Genomic DNA, 15,421 nt, shown 5'->3' on the forward strand with positions numbered 1-15,421 from the left:
CCTTGCTGCATCTCATGCCATTGGCCTGGGCGCATTGGTCCCATCCATTCCTCGATCCACAAATCGCATTTTAAAAAAATTCCCTCCCCCCTTCCTTTTTTTCTTTTTCCTTCTGTTTTTACACCAAACACATTCTCTATCTCTCAAAAAAATAACCTATTTTTGCTCCCTCACCTTCTTGTCATTGTGGGATAATTTAAACCTCATTGGGCAAAACCCCCCAACTCCATATCTGGTAATGCCAATTTTGGCATCAGTTTTGACAAAAAAACCCTGGTTTTCTCCCTGTTTTCACCTTTTCTGGCCAAAAATTATCTCACATCATTGGGTGGGGTGGTCCCCTGAGGCTGCCTGGATTAGTAATTTTCTCTCCCCCTTGTCTGCCAAAATTAAAAAATAATCGAGGGAGGAGTCAGATCTGCTGTCCTGGGATTGTGTTTTCTTCACAGATTTGGGGATAAAACGGAGCTCTTTGGGGATACGGAGCTAAGCTGGGGATCAAACGGGGCCGGAGGCAGGTAAGGGCAAAAGTAGATCTAATAACTGATAAATTTTTTTTGCAGGAAAGACCTGAAAGTGGGAAAATCCACCTGAAAGCTCCTTAAGCTCCCCTCTTTCCCCCACCCTGTGTCTGGTGTTGGGAGCAGTGGGATTGGAAGTTTTGTGAATAGATGTGGGGGAGAAAAGAGCAGCATAGGGGGATGGAAAGGAACAAAAGCAAGGGGAGAAATGGAATGAAAGGAAGAAAGAAGAAAAGGGGAAAAAAGAAGGAGAAAAGGAACAAAGGGGGAGGAAAGGAAAATTATGGAAAGAAGAGAGGAAAAGGGAAAAAGGGGGAAGGGGGGGGAAAAGGGGAACAGGAGAAAATAGAAAAAGGGGGAAGAAAGAAAAACTAGGGAAAGAAGGGAGGAAAGTAGGAGAAAAAGGGGTAAAAGGGGAAAAAAAGAGAGAAAAAGGAAAAAAAGAGAAGCAAGGGGAAAAGGGGGAGGAAAAGGAGACCGGGGAGAAAGGAAAAAACAAAAAATGCAAAAAGTGAAGAAATAAAAAGGAAAAGGGGGAGGAAAGGAAAAAAAGGGTGAGGAAATTAAAAAAGTGGAAGAAAATGAAAAAAGTGGAGGAAAGGAGCAGAGAGAGGAAAAAGGGATAGGAAAGGGAAAAAAGATGAAGGAATGGAAAAGCCAAAAGGGGATTTGGATGGAAAAGTGGGATTTAGATAAAAGAGGAGAAAAGGCAAAAATGAAGAAAAAGAAAGAAAATAATTGGGAAAATGAAGGAAAAAGAGGAAATTACAAAAAATAGGAAGGAAAAAGGAAAAGGGAGGAAAAGAGGAAAGAAAAAAGAGGGAAAGGGAAAGGATATGCAAAGGTACCTTGGATGGTTGGGGTAGGCATGTGAAAATGCCCCCCTGTAGTGGTTTTGATTGGCCCAAAACATCAGCGAAGTGTTTTTAACATCTAGGAGAAATTTGAGCCCCTCAGAAGCTGTTCTAGTAGGCCTAGGGAGGTGTCTGAGGGGTGGGGTGTGGCACAAAGATGGCTCCTGTGTGTCCTGAGTGCAAGTTCTGGAAGTTTTTACATCAAGTCCAGCAGAGCCAATCTCTGATGGCTCTGAAGGTGATGGACATGCTGCCGGCCAAGTTTGGGCCAATTGGAGGTGCTGGTTATGCCTCTGTGAAAACATATTTAAGAAAAAGTCAAAACAAAGCAGGCGCGCACTTCTTTCACTTTGTAGTTGGAGGAGGAGGAGGTGCAGGTGAAAATATGTGAGGGAGAACAGCATGGAGAGTGCCAAGGTCAGTGAAGAAGGGGGGAGAAAGAGGTGCTCCAGTGCTTCCGGCACCAGAGCTGAAACTTTCTGCTAGCCGTGGTGGAAGCTATGGGGGAGTCAGAAATTCCTCCTGCAGCCCATGGAGTCCATAAGGATGCAGAAATACACCCACAGCTCTCTCTCAGAGGAGGAGGTGGATGCCTGGAAAAGACTGTGAACCAGTGGGAGTCTCATCTAAGAGTTAAAACTGCAAAAGGCCTTGACTGAGAGAGATAGGCCTTGCTCCTAGCATGGAAGCAGCCTGGCCTCAGCTCGGGAGAGTCTGCACAGCACCCTATGGACAAAAGACTCATGTTGCAGCAAAAATTTGGGCGGGATGTTGCTCATGAGATTGGACCCACGCCAAAGAAGTTCCTAGAGGACTGTCTCTCGTGGGAAGGACCCCTGGCTAAGTAGAGAACCTCTTTTCCTGATTGGACTGACCAGAAGACCCCTCAACCTGCCCCCTGTCTGTGTTGCTAGTTTGCAAAGAGGGAAAAAGGGGGGGGGGTGAGTGCAGAGACTGCTTCTTAAGAGGGTGGGGGTGAGAGCAGAAAACTGTCTGAAGAGAGAGAGAAACAAGCAGAGATAAAGAGTATTTGTAGTAGAAGAATTGTGGTGATGAGTAAATTCGAGAATCTGCTCTGTGGACTGAAAAGAGACCCCACACCCTGCCCCCTCCCCCCCACCTGGCTTGTGGATTGTAGAGGAGGAAAGGGGGTGAATACTATAGGTTCGCTGATGTTTTGGGCCAATCAAAACCACTACACCCCCAAAAGCCAATTTTGAGATAAGGTGAACCAAAATTCAGATTTTTCAGTGAGTGTAATAAATATAGTGAATTTTGAGGATAGCATGAGTGACAACAGATTTTGGGGACAAATTCAATAAACCACTAATTTTTGAGATGAGTGCAATGCTGAAACCCATAGGTTTTGGGGGTTTATGTGTTCTAGTTCAAGAAGTCTGAATTTTGGGAAAATTCTGGTGAGATTTCAAAACATCTGAGAATTTGACTGTTTTCTTACCTTTTGAACCCAGAACATCATGGACAGCAGCATGGGAAAAGCAGATGTGCTGAGATAGTTCTGGCTTGTGTTCTGGGGTAAGTTGAAACAGGGTGTTCAAATGCCTCAAAAGCTGTAAAATTTCCCTGAAATCATTCATTTCCTCAAAATAAGTTTTTTCCAGCCCCAAAGAAGGATTTCCCGGCCCAAAAGCTCCATCTTCTGGTCAGGGAATTAATAAGGATTTAATAAAATTTAAGCATTGTTTAAATGGTGATATCCATGGTGAGTGCACGTGGCAAATTATATTCATATCACACTTAATGAGATTAGAAGTGCCATGAAAGGGCAAGTCAATGCAAAACCACAGGTGACCCTGCTGCTGACAGCCTCAGCAGATGCAGAAAATGAATCACTGTCCTGTAAGTCCCTGCAGAAATGCTTCAGGGGGCTGCTTAATTCTTAATGCCTTCCCAGCCTGCTAAAAATAAATCAGCATTAATTCCGTTAAGGAAAACACCTACTTTTATTTTGAGGAGAGAAACAAGTCTGTCCTGCTTCAGGCAGTGGGGAAAAGAAGAGATGCCACCCAAGGAAAAGGCACAGAATTCCTCAGTGAAGCCATGAGGTCCAACAGATCACAGCAACAAACACACTCTGGTAGAGCAAAATGTGTGCAACACCAGTGATCAACTGATGTAGGTTTCATTCTTTACACAAGAAGAGTTAATCAGCAAACAAAATCACAGTGACAGGGCAGTTTGAGCAGGAGTCCACTACAGCTCATCAGAATATTCACATGTTTCTTCCAGGAAAGATTCATTCCAGCATGATTACAAAACCTAAACCCTTCCTGAGGGCCAAATCAGGTGTTTCAGGTGGAAGCCAAGGCAGAAGCCAGGCAGGGATCAAGGGCTGCTCTGGGCTCTCTCTTCCCACCACGTGCCCAGGAACTCCTGCCTCAATGCTGGCACAAGAGCAGTGTCACTGCTGCAGGACACATTCATGGACTCTGAAATACCTCGTGTGTTGCAATGGCTCTGATTTTTATGGCACACACCTGTTGGAATGACACTGAACTCCAGCCCAGACATTTGGATGCAGGACAGATGCCAATGGCTCACTCCTGTACAGGTGGTGCAGCCTTGTTAAGTGTGTAAATGGAAGGGAAAAGGGGCCAGGAATTGCTGGGGAATGATGAGAAAATGGGCTGGATCAGCCTCTGGGATTTTACATGGGATGACACCTGTGATGGAGAAGTGATCCAAGGAGGAGCAACTTCAGCCAAATTGCTTTGTATTTGCCCCAAGCTAGAGATACAAGCATGGCTCCCATGGCTCAGAACGACTGGGTTTGAGTCCATGGCCATGTCTGGACAGCTTGAATATCCATTCTTTGCAGAAAAGCAAACCACATATTTCTTTAAACTGCTCTTTTGACCCTGCAGAGGGAAACAACCATTTCTTTATAAGATGTATTAACAAAAGCCAAACCATTGTCCTTGTCCTGTGTGTACCAACTACTTTTCTCTCTCTTTGAAATATCTGCAATTTTCTTTATGACTTGGGACCAGAAACTCCCAGCTACCACCAGACCAACACCCTCAGGCAGCTGGTTAAACCCTGAGCCACAGCAAATCCAGCATCAAACACATTTCAAAGCCATCCAACAATGCTGACTTAACTAAAACATGTGTACAGAATCTGCTAATCTTTCACTTGGAGCTGGCACATGCTGAAAGGAGCAGCTGTGATCCTGTGTAGTCTTTGTGATAGATTATATGCCAGTGATGCTGTGTTAAGCCTAAAGAAGAAGGAAAGAAAGATAAAAGCAGTTTATGCATAAGATTAAACAAGTGGGATCCCTAAAATGTCCTTTTTCTAGCAGTGCTTATGGGGCTATTTTTCGTGGAAGCAGGAGGCAGAGCAGGCTGAGCTCTCTGGCCCAGCAAGCATCTGGGGCACCTTGTGCACCAGGGTTCAAGTCATGCAGCTTCACACACCACTTCTCCTGGATATTTGCTGGTTACAGGTCAGACTTTTATTGCATTCACAAGCTCAGTGCTTCCCTGGCAATCTCGGGAAATGACTCATATCATGACCTGAGTGCCAGACGTGCAAAGCTTAGGCTGGCTGTGGGGCCAGGAAAGCAAAACAATCTCTGAGGAGGCAATTTCATCCCAAGCCCTGGTGGTCAGGAGGCTGAGAAGGACATGAGCACTGAGGATGCCATTGAAACCTTATCTTCATAAATAATTTGAGCTTATAAATCAGAGTGATGTATGGTTGAAAAATACCTGGAAAGGTGTGTTAGTGCTGCAGTGGATAATAACTGTGCTTCAAATAACTTTTGTGAGGAATTTTAGAGTTATAGCTGGTCACGGCATTTTTCACATTGTGCTGTGCAACTCTCCTAAACTTAGTGTCAATGTTTTTGTTGCTCTCACCTCTCATCATTTATAAGTGATATTGAAAATTTTATCTCCACTGAGTCCTTCTCCCTGCTAAAACAGATTGCCATGCAAATATTGCCTTCAGCTGCAGAAATCAAAGCTTGTCTTCAGCAGGACTGAGCTGTCCCTACCTTCTGCAGGTATAACTGCCCCTGTCAGCAGCCAAGGTCCTCAGGTGAGACATCTGTTATAACACGGCAAAAAAAAGACAGTATTTTCTTTATCCCTGGGGGATCTGAAGCATCCTTTGACAAGAGAAATTGAATGATTTGCAAAATTCAGTATAGAGAAGGATTGGCCTACCCACATGTTATGAATCAAGATGTTGAAACTCTTGGAGAAACTGAATAAAAACTATGTTTTCAGGAATCGTCACTCACTATTTTATTTAGAAAGCTTGGGGTGCTTGACTCTTAAGCCTGATGCACCCCTTTGTACATGTAATGAACATGCTAGGAAATTTTTGCAATTTTAAGAATTAAAGAGAACCAATAATTATGTAATTTATTGAAAGCCATCTAATAATTGTACTTCTCTGATGTTTTCTGCATGATGTCTGTAATTATAAATAAATAGCAGATTTCATGTGCCCTTCTTAGAATAGCAAAATTGGCTAAATACTGAACAAGCAATGTTTTCCATTCAAATCCTAGAGCCTTTCCAGTTTTGCCATGTGTGGTGGATTTTATTAATATATAGGAGATGTTCTTTGTTAAGTATTGGTTATTTATTTTTTCTTTCATAAAAATGTGTGGGAATAGCTGGTTTCCATTAAAAAATCAACTAGGATAATATTTAGGCATAAAGATGGGGATTTTTAAAATTATTGACACATGTTATGTTTTATTTATTATACGATAGTTTCAAGAGAGGCAAAATTTCCAACTTGGGAGCAAAACAGGGCAACCTGTCTGTAACTAAGCTGAGGTCTGAGGGCAGGTGAGAAAGCTCTGCTGGGAGCCAGGAGAAGAAAGAGCCAAAGGGAGGCAGAATTGAGAGATCTCATGATGGGAAAAACTTCTCTGCCTCCTGGAAATATTACTGCAAAGTGCAGGTACTTCTGAAGTTAAATTTTGTGTTAAACTGAGCACATTTAGCCTTCCAGGAATAGAATATAACACATAGATAACCTTTTATATTCAATTACAGGGGGGAAAAAGCCGTAGCAAAATACAGCTATGTTCATAAAAACACAAACAGGTGAATGGCATTTAATTCAAAATGTGGGAAATATCTCATGCAAAACTTGGAACTGAACATGACCTTTACTTTCCCACCATAAAGTATCCCACATTTTGCTCAGAATGTTTCTGATTCCTGTAGTGTTCGTGAACACTTTGGATTTAAAGACAGAGCATGTCTCCCAGACTGTATTATCCCTAATTTCCCTGTCCTTGCAGGTGCAGCCCCTTCTGTTGGATGGCTGTTACGCCAAACCAGGTGATGCCTTTATCTTTTCCTCTCCAAAAAATGAGATCTCCAAGAACACAGATCAAGTAGATATTTACAGGCAGCCCACCATGTGAAAAGCATACTGTATATTCTGAACAGCTGTATCTTGTGTTATTGCTGGTGTCACTGTCATCTTTCTTGATTTCTGAACCTACAGATACAGGAAAACCTTTGTTTTCTCCTTATATGGTGATTATTAACAACCAACAAAATCTGCAAATGCAAACCATTTTAAGTACAACACACAGGGTGACCCCAGCAGAGAGATGCTGTAAAAACCAGCATTGTGAAATTACTGATGAAACATAAACCAGTGAATTATTGCACCTCTTTTACAGAATGAAGGTAACACTCTGCCTTTTATGACAGAAATTACATTGAGGTGATTTTCCCGCTGTGGCAAAGTCATCAAATATTGTGCAACCAGGATGGGCAACCCTAACAGGGGAGATGTAGCATGCTGGGTCTGCTTTCCCAAAAATGAGACTCAGATTTTGTGCTGAGCTCTCACGCAAACACCCACCATTTTTGTGGGAAAGGATGCTTGGATTGATGTTCCCAGTGGCTCTTTGGCTGTAGGAACACACTGGGAACTCAAACACCCCACCAGGATGTGCAGTCATGGCAACTGAGAAATTTGGTGCATTCATAGGAGCAAAATAACCACATCAGCATTTCCCCTGCCTTTGAAAAATGTGTTTAAAGGTCAGCAGGCCAGAAAAGAACACTTCAGAATATGTTTAGCTTAGAAACGCATGCAAATTCTGTGTGGTAATTCATGGCTGAAACCTATAAATGTCTGAAAAGCCCCTGTAATGACTCCCTTAGCAGACACAATTCATGTCCTTTGTGCACATACAGGATGGGAAAGTGTCAACTTTTGCTTTGTGCCTCGTTTAAACATCATATATCTGTGCACTGCCACGGAGCACAACTCTGTCCCTGAGGTTCCAGAAGCTCAGAGTGAAATTCAGACTGAATATAAACACCAATAAAAATTGTAAAATAGAAGTGCAAGGCCAAAAGCCAGGAATTAATAGCAACCTGGTGCTGAATTAAGTTCCCACAGATGTTGCAAGGAAAGAAGGAAAGGGAAAAAAGAAAAAAAACCCTGACCAACCAACCAAAACTCCCACAAACAAATGAAACCAGACAAAGTGAAACAAGACAAAGTGAAACAAAACAAGCAAACAAACCAACCAAAACCAAAACCAAAACCAAACAAGAAAATCCTCCAAAGCCTCTGGTGTATCACAGTGATTATTTGCTGTATCATAAATGCCACCTCAGGAGGGAAAAGGGGCACAGAGGGAAATGGTGACGCTGAGAAAGAAACAGCTTTTCTGAGCCCCAGGTAAAAGCATCTGCTTATTTGTTATGTACAGTTCCATACATCCAGAATACCTTTAGGAAAACTTTTCTGCTTGTTTCTGTGAAATTCCCATCCATCTGACAGTGTTGCAACCTCTCACTGGTTTTATTTTCCACAACATTTGGTTTGTGTCTAAAAGCTGGAGATCCTGCCCATCCATGTCCAAACCAGCACTGCCAGGATTTTACAGCAAACCCTTTTCCACAGAAACAGTCAGGGGTCAGCACACCCAGGAATCTCAGGAAATGGAAGTTTACACATTGAAATATGCAGGGCAGTGTGTGTTTGTGTGGGAAACCCTTTACACTATCAGGATTGCCTTCTCTTGAGCCTCAGGATGCAAATATTTTGTGGTCAGTTTTCAAAGTATTTTTTTAAAGGTTTTTTCTGAAAGTCTTGCCATGAGAATATTGTAAACAGCTGTGTTTGTTGATGACCTTTGCTGTATGCATAGATATATAGATATATACACAGTCCTGCAGTTGTTAGCAAAAAGTTAAAGAAGCAGATAAAGATGTAATACAGGACTCTCCAGATAATTTGGGAAGCATTTTTCATAAATTTCAGAAAAAGCCTGTCACATGAAGACTGAATCTAAGCAGAGTAGCTAAAAATACTAAGAGATAGCTGGAGAAAGGAAATAATAGGAGCATTTCCAGTGTTCTATCCTCACAGGAGCTCCAGATATGTGAGATATGTTCCATGTTTAGAAGGAAAGAGAAAATAAAGCAAGACAGGTGAAGCACAGAGTCAAAAAAGTTTTCAGCACTCTCTAACCAGAATGTTCAGGAGCTGACCTTATTTCCACAAGTTAAAAGTAGGAGTGAGTAGTATTTAACAAATATACCCCATCTCCTTTGAGATTTTGAACCTATCAGGAGCATAATGTGTGAAAAAATACATTCTTCAAATGAGGTGACACTGTGCCATGTGACAAAATAACATCATGGGAAAAATAATAAACAAGAAATTATAGAAGGCAACTCTATTAAAATTAAAGAAAAAGTTTGTCATTTTAAACTAGCTATTGCAGAATACATCACGCAGAGAGGATAGCAAATGCTTGGTCAAGGTGGAAACATTGACTTTGGTGTCTCTCAACAAATCTTCTCAAGTCCTGACTACAGTTTTGGGGTGAGATGTGAAAAATCAGCTCTTGAAGAAGACTCCTTCCAGGAGTCTGTTTGGGAGTAATGGGAGTGGTTTTGACCAGTCTGTCCCAATGGCTTTGCACTCCTCATGAGGAGGAGCAAAGTCACTGATGAAAATGTGCCAAGAGGCAGAGCAGTGATGCCCTGGCAGATGTGCAGAGACCTGAGGGGTGCTATGTCTGTGCAGCCACAAATGTACAAGAGCAGAACAAAGCAAAATCAGAACACTCTGAGCAGAACGGGATACCTCTGGCAGATGATAAAAAATGACAGCACAGAGATACTTTTGGAAGGAATGAGTGCAAAATGCTTAAAAACCTTGAAAGGCCACTGGCAGTCTGGTGAGTTTGTGATGGACAAAGCTCCTGTTGCAGACACCTCCTAAAACGAGCTCTTTTTTTCCCACATTCCAGATTTGTTATTTTTGCAAGCCATGGACACAGGAATGATGTTTGCATTGAAAAAAGAGTTTCAGAGGAAAATCTCCAGATCATCTCCTCTGGCATCACAAAGTGGCCTCTGAAAAGCCAAGGGGATTTGCCTTCCTTGGCAATGACAACAAACCCCAGGAAGATCCCACAGTGACAGAAGCTTGCAGTCCTGAGGGTCTGGGACTGGAGACTGACACGGAGACATTGAACAAAGTCACCCCAGGAGTGCAGGGAAAACCTGTCATTGTCTCAGAAGATGGAGATGACAAGCAGGATGGTTTCCTAGGTGCTCCTCAGAGGCAGAGTTTCAGTTAAAATCCTTAATCACAGCAGCTGTCAGGAGGATAAGTTGTGACTACGAGGCTCTGAAAAGGAGGAAGATTTCTAGGACAAATCCCTTATTCAATTTACAACAAGGCTGAGAAGACAAGTTGGTGCTATTTTGAAACAACTGATATTTAACAAAGACTGTGGTAGTTTTTGGTCTCAGTCTTAAACCACTCTGTTCAAATTAGTTTGTCTTAATTTCAAAGTATCTTTTTCAGAGTGCACGCCCTGAATTTCCAAGCTGCAATTCCCAGCCAGAAATGGAAAAAACCGAACAATACACAGTCTTATCTGAATGAGTCCAAGGAAAATTAATCTATCAGGGTTTAAAGAGTTACTTTCTTTTGAACAGAACTCTGTTTATCAATAGTGCACACTCTGTAGAAATGTATATTTTGTCAATATCCACTTTTCTTCAAAAAAGCAAATTTGTCTTTCTGTCACAGAAAGCATGATAACTGACTTATTTATGCTTTGGCATGAATCCAATGCTATTCTAAATCCGTATAACAGGTGAAGGAGTAAAACTGATTAATCAAGTGCTGGATTAAAAAAGAGCATCTCAGTGGGTATTATAAATCTGCCATTCATTGCAGTGCATGGCTCTTTTATTCCAAGCTAGTCCTTTTACTCTATGTTTGAACCTTTTTCATCCTTAGAGAAATTTTGCAAACATGAACAAAAGCAATAAAGGAGTCCCAAGGACCACAGGTTCATGTTTTGTAAGAAGGGCACAGGAGGGTGACACCAGAGATGACCTTGCAGAGATATCCATCAAGCTCAAAACCAGGCACTGCTCACACACCAGCTTTAGGGATTTTATTGTGTTTTGATGGCCAAGGGATTGCACTGTCAGACACACTAATATGAATTTTGCAGTGAAGTTTGATGAATTTGCCAGGGTTTAGTGGCTCTCGCTGGAGCAGTGAGATGATGGCTCACTGCATCACTTTAAAGCCATTATGACAAGAAGTTCTCTGTGTCAATACTGTTCTGCATCCATTTCCTTCATGGGAAATGGTGACTTAAACACTTCCAGGGCTCACCTTTTCCCCTACAGGGCTTTGTCTGCTCCTGTCATTAATACAGTAATGAGCACTAATTACACACTGTGTAATGCTGCATGGGGAAAAAATGAAACCTTGCTCCAGAAAGTGATGCCCAGAGCAGAGGTGCCTGAGCCTGACTGCTCCAGCACATGGCAAAACAGGAGCTGTCAAGTTGCTACCTCAGTGTATCTTTCTTCTGCTCAGCCAAATCGACAATTTAACTTCAGTCACTTTTAACAGGATGACATCTGCAAGTGTATTTCTGCTTACAGGCTTAAAAATGGCTGAAGACTACATGTGTTTTGAGCATTTATGAAATAAAAACCCTCCAGCTAAGCAAATCCAAATGGCTGGGGTTGGTTTTTTTCCTTTCTTTTTCCTTTTTTTTTGTCCCCATAAAAACAGGATTTTGAATATATCATTGAGCCTTTACTGTGTACATACTCCAAGGGCATAACAGGACAAAAACTGAGAACTGTCACAACCACTCTGATGCAGCTGATCTGGCCACTAACAGAGGGTTTTATCCCTCTCCACAAAATCAGTGTTTCCTGGCATTTGATACTGCAGGCATTAATTTGCTACTGATTTATATGGAAATCCAATAAAATTATAAAAGAAAGTTCTTTAAGACCAGACTGTGAAACAGTGGAAAATTAAATTACAGGGAAAGGGGAAAAAAGGAAGACAAAAGCTTTATTAGAAAGAATTTTTTTTTCTGTTTTCTGGTTGTGATTCGCCCCAATCGGGCCCAGAGACACTTCAGAGACCAAGTCAGAGAAGTGGGTATTTGCTTTATTCGATGCACTGGGTGTGTGGGGATTGTTTCCACCAAACACACACAACCTCAGTACCCCAAAGACACAGTGTTATAAGTAAAATTTATGGATATTCATTACATTCTTCAGGATAGGAGTGGCTATACGAATAATTTCTCGGAAGTCATTAATATCATTAGCATGTGCACCACGCATGCTCCGTATATCCTGGTGGTCTTTGGATACCCCAAATCCCCCTCCAGGGTGAAGGTCCTTCATGGGATGATTCAGCGGTTTCTGTGCTGGTTTCAAATGCATGCTTAGCTGATAAGCCATCAGGCCAGAGCTGTTAGCTACAATTTGAATTTGAATTTGAATTAAGAGTTCAGCCTTCAGCCCTGGACAGGCCAGTGCTGGTGGAAGGGGGCAAAAGCTCAGAGAAACAGGGATGATTGAAGTGCAAATAGATTTGGGTTTTCTATTTGACCATATCTTTATCAGTTGTTGTTGGTTTTTTGTTTTTCTTTTTTTAATTTAGATGCCTCCATCAACAATAATTGTGCTTAAAAATTCAAAGAGTGTTTTCCACGGCAGCCTAAACTCATGACTTTGGATTTTGTTCTTCTGCCAGCACTTTTTGCCAGTAGAACTGGGTTGCTGAAGTACCTCTTTGAAGAAGTGGAGCAGACAAGGATTTAGGGTGACACCATGGCCAGGTGCCTTCTGCGCTGTTTTTAGACATGTTAGCTCTGAGCATGAACCTGGTCTGAGAACTTGATCCTCACCCCTGCCACAGTCTAATGAGCACATCCAAGAGTTGATTTACACTAAGAATGGTGTTTCATATGAACATAAAGCATTAACTTTTATTTGGTTCCTCTTTAAAGAGCTTGCTCTGTGTATTTTCTTGAGGGACTCACAGCCGTGAGTTAATTAAGAATTAATTATTAATATAAGACTCACTCATGTCATGGACAGTAGTTTTCTCAGGTGCTGGCTGGGGACACTCAATTTTGTCAGTGTCATCTTCTGAAGCAGAATAAGATGTAATTTGGTTTTTTTTCCTTGTCAAATACTTGAATTTGACAAGGTCAGATTTTACCACCTAAAACAATGTATTCCTTTGGACACAGATACCACCTTTACCTTATTAAGAGTGAAAATTAAAGCAAAAATGAGATAATGAGACGAGATCTTCATGAATACAAAAAGCATTTAATGCAGCACATACCAATTTTATAGGCCAAGTCTCAAAACATTTGTTTCTCAGTGTTTAAAACTATTTTCCCTGATCCCTGGGGTTTCGGAGGAACTTCAGAACAACAAGAGGTTTGTGTTTGTTCTCACCACTTTATTTCTAGCCTTGCTGAAATCAGCAAGAGCCATACCTGGATTCAGCTGTTCCTCTCAGGGTTCTACTCACACATTTTCTGGTGTAAGGTTTGTTTGCCCACAGATCTCACAGCATGCAGAGATTTTCCTTTTGGTACACAGATGCAATTTTATTAGGGTTCTTCTCTTCCAATTAGTTTATTTTAACCACTGGTGTGCATATTTTTTTCCTCCCTGGACATTATTTTCCTTCCTAGAAATGCATAAGGACAAATAAAGATCTAATCTGTGCGGCACAATTTCCTTCAGTTTTTAGCTTGTCTAATACATTATTTGCCCTATAATGTGGTGTAGAGGGCTCATAAGTGTAAAATAAAATCTTCCGTTGAAAGTCCTAATTTTTTTGAACTTCCAGAGTTATTTACACCCCAAAAAATGCTTTTTATTATTACATGTGAGCAGAGAAAATTAAAAGACAGAGTGTCCCACAATATAAAGGTGACTCTCTTTTTAAATTGCCATTTCAGCCCCTTCATTCACAAGTGCAGTGTGAATCTAGTGCTGACTCTGTGAACAGCCCACAGTGACCACATCTGAAAACCTAAATAAACAGTAACCAAATGTCTCCTAAGAAATATTTAAAATACTTAATTTTTTTTTTCCATAAACAAGTCACTTATTTCACCACAATGCCTTTTCTTTTTCGATTTGCCCATTTTCAGCAAGTGAATGGCTTGAGGATTGTTTAACTGCATTGCTTTCTTACATACATAACTACTGATGATTGTGGGGAAACTTTATACAGGGAATGTTGTTTTTTTCTTGATTTTTTGGGGGAAAAACTCCCAAAGGTCACTATTTATCATTTCAGAAGGTTTTATTTTGATGAGCCCTGCAGGTGTACACTGCACAAGGTGTTCAGCATGAAATGACAAGTACAGTTTTTAATGGCAACCTTTTGAAAACTGCAGGTTTCCCATAGCTCCTTTTTTATTTTTATTTTAAGCTAAATTTTTATTTTTATCTTGGTGAAAGCAGATTGCTTTCAGAAAGAGAAAACTGCCATCTGTCCCTTGGCATTTTCATGGCTGATACGGCTTGATCTGAACTGCCAAAATGGTTAGGGCTTCTCTGAAGAAGTAAAAAGAAACACTGACCTGGGCTGAATGCCTGTAAATATCCGTGGAAGAAATGCAGCCTGGCTAATAGGATGGAATTGCTATGAGAACAGATCACATTTTGGATATAAAAACACAGGCTCTGTTCTTAGTGAGAGCCTAATCAGGTAGCTAATAAAAGTGGCTTAGCATTCAGATATGCATAAATTAAACAACTCATCTTACACAGTGCAGAGATGGACAATGTTCAATCTGCACCATGTCTCACACTGCTGTGAACAACCCCCAAAAACACCTTGTGCAGGAAGGAAGAGCTGTCAGACTGAAAACTGGGGCCACTCAGGTTGGACAAATCGCCCATTAGTTAATGAAGATGCTTTTAGATTCTTCATCAGGATAAACATCTCCAGAGACCATGGGAGCATTTGTTGCTAATCACTACACATTCACCTTTTGTCTCAAACCTCAATGTGCCTCATTCTTCCTTCTGCTCTCATTGTCAATTTACATTGACTTTCTATTCTTCCTCTTTTTTTAAATTCACAGATGAGGCAAGCAAATACACATCATCATCATCATCCCCATCCTCATCATCATCATCATCATCATCTTTTTTATGTTTTGAATTCGTAAAGAAATTATTTTGAACATGGAAAATTTAGAATAAGTCATTTGGAAATACACCTTCAGCCTTCCTGCTGGTTGGATGTGGAGACATGGAGCTGCAGCAGCCTCACGTCTGTCAGATGCTGTGTTCAACAGCTCTAATAGAAAATGCTTATATTTCTAGTTACCTGTTTGTGAGATGAAAAAAATAGTCCTCAAGTCCACATTTTCACAGCAAGAGACTGATAAAAGAGAGAGCTTCCCTTTATGGATTTCCAAGAGGAAACCTCCCTAGAGCTGACCAGAGCTCTGAAGTGCCCAGGGGGAGAGGCAGCTGCTCCTGCCTTATCCTCCTACTTCAGTCTGCTAAATGAAATGCATGCTGAAGATCCCAAAAAAGAGGCATTTACTGCAAAATGCTGTAGAAATTGGGATGGAAAAAGAAAGTGAATTTGTTGGAAAATATATCAGGTTAAAAATTTTGTATAATTTTAGTCAAAGGTTTTGTTTGACTTTACCCCGGGAAAGAAATTTTAGGTTTCTTTCAGGGCATTGTTCTA

General features: G+C 41.1%; 1 long non-coding RNA gene across 2 annotated transcripts; it reads left to right on the forward strand.

Annotated features, from left to right (window-relative positions):
* Window positions 1–402: 402 nt before the first annotated feature.
* Window positions 403–11,492, forward strand: LOC146423222 (uncharacterized). Of its 2 annotated transcripts, XR_014847619.1 has the most exons (5): window positions 403–518; window positions 2,848–2,911; window positions 5,326–5,440; window positions 6,666–6,705; window positions 9,654–11,492. It is a non-coding gene; the product is annotated as an uncharacterized LOC146423222 (long non-coding RNA). The 2 variants fall into 2 exon arrangements; XR_014847620.1 differs by lacking the exon at window positions 6,666–6,705.
* The last annotated feature ends 3,929 nt before the right edge of the window (window positions 11,493–15,421 follow it).

This window comes from Lichenostomus cassidix, unplaced genomic scaffold (genome assembly GCF_008360975.1).
Source record: "Lichenostomus cassidix isolate B80296 unplaced genomic scaffold, HeHo_3.0 HiC_scaffold_441, whole genome shotgun sequence".
NCBI lineage: Eukaryota > Metazoa > Chordata > Aves > Passeriformes > Meliphagidae > Lichenostomus > Lichenostomus cassidix.